Genomic DNA, 6,139 nt, shown 5'->3' with positions numbered 1-6,139 from the left:
GGCTTTAGTTTTACGTGGGAAACAAAGAACATTGTTACAAAATTATCAAATTTTAAAGTTGTGGGAGCGGCAAAAATCCTAGGGTCCTGCAAGGGCAAACCGGGTATTGAACTCGCAACACCTCTAAACATCCTTTGGTACTTTAGGCAAGTATCTTATCGACCTGAGCTACTGGGCCCACATATAAAAATAAAAAAAGAACAACTTCATAGGGCTACAACAAAGCCTCGAGATGATGAGACGAGAGGAAAGAAAACAGAACTTGTTTGAATTTATTCCACTGCACTGGCATTATGATGCAATGTTCACCCTTGATCGTAAAATCGTTAAAATTTGTACTTTAATTAAAGTGAAGTTTCAGCTGGAAATTATGTTACTCTACTAATGAATGGTAATGTTTTCAACAAAACGACTCAATCAGTGCGCAATGTGATTGGCATCAAAAGCTGTCTTACATTGTACACTATTTTACATTGCTCAGGATTCGACAGCTATTCATCAGGGCCATTATTTGCCCTCTATGGGCCAGACTTTTTCTTGAAGCCCCTTCAAAAAAACAGGATCCTCCCTCTAATTCTGCAGATTATTTCAAACAAAAACTAAGACATATGAAAAATAAGTGTACATTATTTTGTGTCTGTCGGGCCCGATTGCCCCAGTCTAATTACAGGCATGCTATTCACAGTTTCATAACATACATGCAATCTCTCTCCTCAAATTACTCAAGAGTATTGTGCTTCACACACTGTCATAGATCTGCCAAGTGAAAAATGAAGCCACGAATCGCAAGAGCTTAAAAAAATAAATAATTGTAGTCAAACCTCTTTTTAAAATAACAAAACACGGGATTGGTCTTTTTCACTATAACAAGCTCTTTTGTCCAAAAACAATTGGTACAGAAACAAGGGTTTATTGTCAAGGAGACTGAATAGGTGCTGTTTCAAGAAGTTTCAGTAAAGAAAAATAATTAATATTTTTTCCTATTGCGGTCAAAATGACTGCTATCAGTCGTTCTATACTGTTAATAAAATCAGCAGTTTTAAAAATTTTAAAAAAAAATTAATGAATTTTGTCTACTAAGAAACTAAAACTCAAAAAGAAACGCATTTGATGTGTACAGGATTTGAGGACACCCGTATGGCACATCCATGAAAATTCTTGAAGGGAACTTAACGCTGGCTCAGTTTTAACAAAGTTTAACAGGGAAGAGAGAGTCCAAAATACTTGCCCCCCCCCCCTCCTCAAGTTCCGAAGCATATGCCCAACAGTTTATGAAAATTTTGCCCCCAAAAACAGAATGTTTCACATTGTTTTACAACAAGCCCTTGGCCTACTGGAAATGTTCTACGGTTTAAAAATTCCAGTGATACCATTTTCTTAAAATTCTTCCAGGTTGTTCTGCAACAGCATTGTTCTACATTGCAGATTTAGACATATTCTGGTTTGGGGATTTTGCCTCCGACATTTCGTCCCTGAAAATTCACTTACCCTGACCACGTGGGTGAGTGATTGTATGAGTGAATATGCGAGTGACCCTAGTACTGATCAAGATAGTGAGCAAGTCAGCCATAAAGTGAATGGCTGTATGAGTGATCGAGTGAATGGGACATTTCACCCCATGTATAAATTTAATGAGCAGGCTACAGAACATGTTATTTTAATACAGTGAAATCCTATTTTATCAATTATACACGATATTGTAAATGATTCATTTAGTCCCTCACCCACATTCATATGATTCGTTACTCTATCATATGGTCATTCGCTAAAGCAGTGGTTCTTAACCTTTTTTCCACCCCACACAACCCCAGTGCAGTTGAATTTACCCCCTCTCCCCTTTGAATGACATGTTGACTATTTGTTAAAAATTGAATTCCCAATTAATTACATTAATTATCCACTAATTAATAGTTTAAAAATGCTACACTTAAAAGATAATTACAGAACTTGCAAGTTGTTGTGAAGTTTAGGTTTGAGGGGGGGGGGGGTGGGAACCTAACCCATATATTATCGCTTACATTTCCAGCGATTCATGGTTTTTGTTCTCATCAGCAAAAGTGATGCCAACTCCCCCCCCCCCCCCCATTCTGCAGAGGTAGTGAATGTATGTTTGTTTCTCCACTAGTTTTGGAAATGGTTCCAATTGAGCACAACAAAAATTGTTCTAAATCAGTCTTGAAAGTTCATTTGAATACACACATGTGCTGGCTCGTATTTCAATGAAAGCATGTCAAAATCGTATGTATGATTGCGCTTTCCCACACCCCCGGTTAAGAACCACTGCACTCTAAACCGTACTCTCTCATGAATTTGACCACCACTCATATGGTCAAGGCAGGCGAAATCTCAGGGATGAAATTTCTAGAGCTGAAATGTGCTGGCGGGTCAGAATGTCAGAAGTGAAAATTCCAGATCCCCGAATATCCCATGCTCAACATGGTGTTGGTAAGATGACCTTCCGGCACAATTTGCATGGCACCAAACCGACAATCAAAAAAAATTTTCATGACTAAATAAAAACAATTTTGAATTCAAAAGAATGACAAAACAAACATTTCTTATGAAAATAAAAGGACAGACGAAGAATGTCTCGTAGCGGGGGAGCAAAAAATACTTGTATCCTGAAAAACGAGATGTATGTATATGGTCTGTGAAATTAAAAGAGTGACACATGCATTGAAATTAATCTCTATTGCGGCACGGCTTGGAAAAGGGCTGTGTAGGTCCCACCACTATTTTATACTGTTTCCACAATCATTTTATTTGGTTAGAAATACTTTGATTTCCATTTTTTAATGTTTTTGTTTTTTGATTCATTTTGAGACAAATTTCGGATGCTTTCAGACAGTACCGTAAAAACGATGTCCACAAAACGTTGCCAACCCTGCTTTCGGGTGTTCTTGTAAATAGCAATAAAAAATTAGGGTAGGCTTGTCACAGACATGGCCACAAGTTCGGACACAAATACGTTCTTTTTGGGTTTCCTCTATGCATAGTAGGTACGGACATAATGAAATCTGCATCATCCGTCTAATCCTTAGAATAACTAACAGGCAATATCGATGTTGTATTTTTTTGTGTTGCAAACCGTAAAACAATTTCGCTTTAGTAAAGCAGGCTGCAAGTCTGGTACCCAAGACAGATATTGACCTATTTACGATCACGGGCATAATATTACATCCAAACTCCAGTGGAATAAATTCAAACAAGTTCTGTTTTCTTTCCTCTCTTCGCCATCATGAAGCTTTATAGCAACCCTATTATCTACAGATTGTTTTTTAAACATACATAATGTATCTTCCCAATATATACACGTAGAACGAGGGTGAAAAGGACTAAAAAAACGCTTTCTTCTATTATATTTCTTCCCCCTTTTTTTGTTTTTCTAACGTGGGGCTAGTTTAGGACAAGGTTACCATATTTATTGCAGATTCATCAAATAGAGATAATCAAAACTTCTTGTCAAGCGCTTTTACGTGAAGTGATTAAGCCAGAGTGTACATTGGGGGGAATTTCCCTTAACGAAATCTGCCCGCAGATATATATAACACCAATATATATTCTGAATGCTTCCTGAGATACAAGCATTTAAATTATTTTGTTATGCAACTTTTTACAAATGCACTCAGTTATCACGAAATAGTTTAAAAGATGCGTTCAGGTAAAAGAAAATCTGAATCGGGTCTGGCAATAATGTTTTTTTTTAAATTTACTTTGCCAGAAACACTACAAGTTCGTTCCTACAGGTCGACGAAGAATACTGCACTATAGTTTTAGACAGATCAGCAAAAATAGACTCAATTTCAGAAGGAAGTATATCGCTGGTTTCTTTTTTTTGACGATAATAGGGGAGGAGACACAATTAGTGAACTGCCTTAATTCTTCTCTAATTATTCCAAAGAATGTGACGGCAGACCTATATATACCTTCAGATAATTATGAAAACCATTTTCGATATCTCATATTACAGTTCATGGAGACTACAGGGGAGGGGGGAAGGAATTCCCAGTTCAGCTTTATTGTTCCTTTAACACTAACATCAGTTCCCGGAACAATGTTGAGATAATGAAAAAATTTTCATTCTTTATTTTTCCCATATTGGGTGACTTTACCCTCCGGTTCACTTTCACAATAAAAGCCGCAGCAGCTACAAGTCATGCAATTGATAAAACAATTTTCACATAAAAAAAAAAAAGAGGAGAATGAATCATAGGATGCAAACTACGCCTCTTTCACATTAATATATGCATATATATATATATATACCAAGTTTTTTGAAGGCACCAGAAATATCGGGAAATCCTCCGAAAAATTCAAGGTTGTTTTTTTTTTCAAACCGACAAACAAACACAAAATGATAATGACAAAAAAACATGAAAATTCCTTAGACTGACTATACACAGTATCGAGTGAGTATCTGATTATATTTCCGCTACTACTCCCTTTTTCCGATTTCCCCTTTAAACTAATGATAATTATCATTTCCATGAATAAACAAAAAATAATCGATAACACATCATCACGATATATATATAATATGAGTATACAAGGAATTCTTCCACTTATAAAACGAGAAAAAAAAACTGACACTACCGGTCACTAATTTGTGCAGCACACTTTTAAAGCTTATAACGTTGTGAGAGTAAAAAATGTTTTTTTTTACCAGGTGGGGTCATTACCATGTCCGAATGTACTTCCGAGAAAGAGAAAAAAAGAAAAAGAAAGTCACGGGCGAAGTTAGGATTGCTTCATCTTCTTTCTTGGGGGACCTACGATCGGCGGCACTTGTTGAGTTGCCAGTGCCTGAAACGCCTCCGCAACAAGGTGCGGATGCCCCATCACCATCGTCTTCCACCCGTTGGTCTCCATGACATCCGTCGCATGCAGTATGACGAAGTCGATAGCGTGCGCCTTGAGCTGATCTGCGCTGTGCATGTCGGCGAGGACCAGGACGTCAGACGCCGTTTCCACGGTCAGGTTCGAACCAAGCGCCTCCTCGCACATCACCTTCAGCCTGTCCAACGCGTACTTGTCCGCCGCCGCCAGCAGGTCATCTGCCATCTTCTCCAGGCTCGGCGCCTTACCCGTGTATATGAATCTCAACATCTCCCTCAGGACCTCATGATCCATGTCCTGGATCTCGACCCTGTTCTGCTTCTTCTCCTCCATCTCGTGCTCGAACATCGCAGAGAACACCGGCGACCTCGCAGCAAGGATCGCCTTGTGAGCGTAGAACTCCCTGCCGTTGACGCTGAGTATCACGTCGCTGAACTTCTGGCTCTCGAACAACTTCCCGAAGTCGTCGGACAGGCGGCACTCTGGGACCTTGAACTGGATGGCGCTGTTCTGTCCGGATATGTTTATGGAGTCGCCAACGACGCTCACCTCGCAGTACAGGGTCAGCTTGTCGTCGGTGAGCAGGCCGTTCGCCTCGTCGAGCAGGAAGTCCCGGCGTATGAACTTCTTGAAGCCCCAGTCCTTGCCCTGGACGAATCTGTAGGCCCGCTGGCTCTCCATGGCCTTGTTCTCCTCGCCCTTGCCGTTGAGGATGGAGAACTTGAACTTGGCCCTGACCTCGGTCTTGTTGCAGGACACCAGCAGCAGGTAGAGGGAGAGGTAGTCTTTGCTCTCCTCGTCCAACCCCTTGGGGTTGACGCGCAGGCACCACTTGAGCTTGTCGTTGGCACCCGCCGAGAACGTGGAGCTCTTGAGCACGTCGCCCATCTCCTCCCGACAGAAGCTGAAGTTGTTGATTGTCCACACGTACGAGAACCTGATAACCTTCACTTGGGTGTAGCACCAACTTTCGGCCACGGGCACAGCTGGGAATTCCAGCTGCGGAGCGGACGCCACCGACATTATTATTGTTATTATAATCCAATAATAACCCCGCTAATTCAAATAATAACCACTAAAGAAACTCGGATAAAACAACACGGCTCGAATATACTCTCGCTATAACAAACGCATATTATAATTTAACCTAAATTCACTCCAGCGGACGACATCATCAAAAAGGAAAGAACATTGGCCTCAATCGCTGTTGCCAGCATGTACTTTTTTATTCCTCGGTCGTCGTTAAATAACTAGAACGTCTTTGACCTCGGATGTCACCAAATATCTTTTGTCTAACCCTGCG

General features: G+C 40.4%; 1 pseudogene across 1 annotated transcript; it reads right to left on the bottom strand.

The window, feature by feature from the left end:
• Nucleotides 1-1,979: 1,979 nt before the first annotated feature.
• Nucleotides 1,980-6,139, bottom strand: LOC149065216 (speckle-type POZ protein pseudogene; annotated as a pseudogene). Its single transcript, XR_016195696.1, has one exon. The product of XR_016195696.1 is annotated as a speckle-type POZ protein pseudogene (transcript).

This window comes from Pholcus phalangioides, unplaced genomic scaffold, assembly GCF_987345545.1.
Source record: "Pholcus phalangioides strain wild (caught in Gottingen) unplaced genomic scaffold, Ppha-v1.0 ptg000041l_1, whole genome shotgun sequence".
Taxonomy (NCBI): Eukaryota; Metazoa; Arthropoda; class Arachnida; order Araneae; family Pholcidae; genus Pholcus; species Pholcus phalangioides.
The sequence above is the reverse complement of the archived record's forward strand: the minus strand, read 5'-3'. Positions and strand labels throughout refer to the sequence as shown.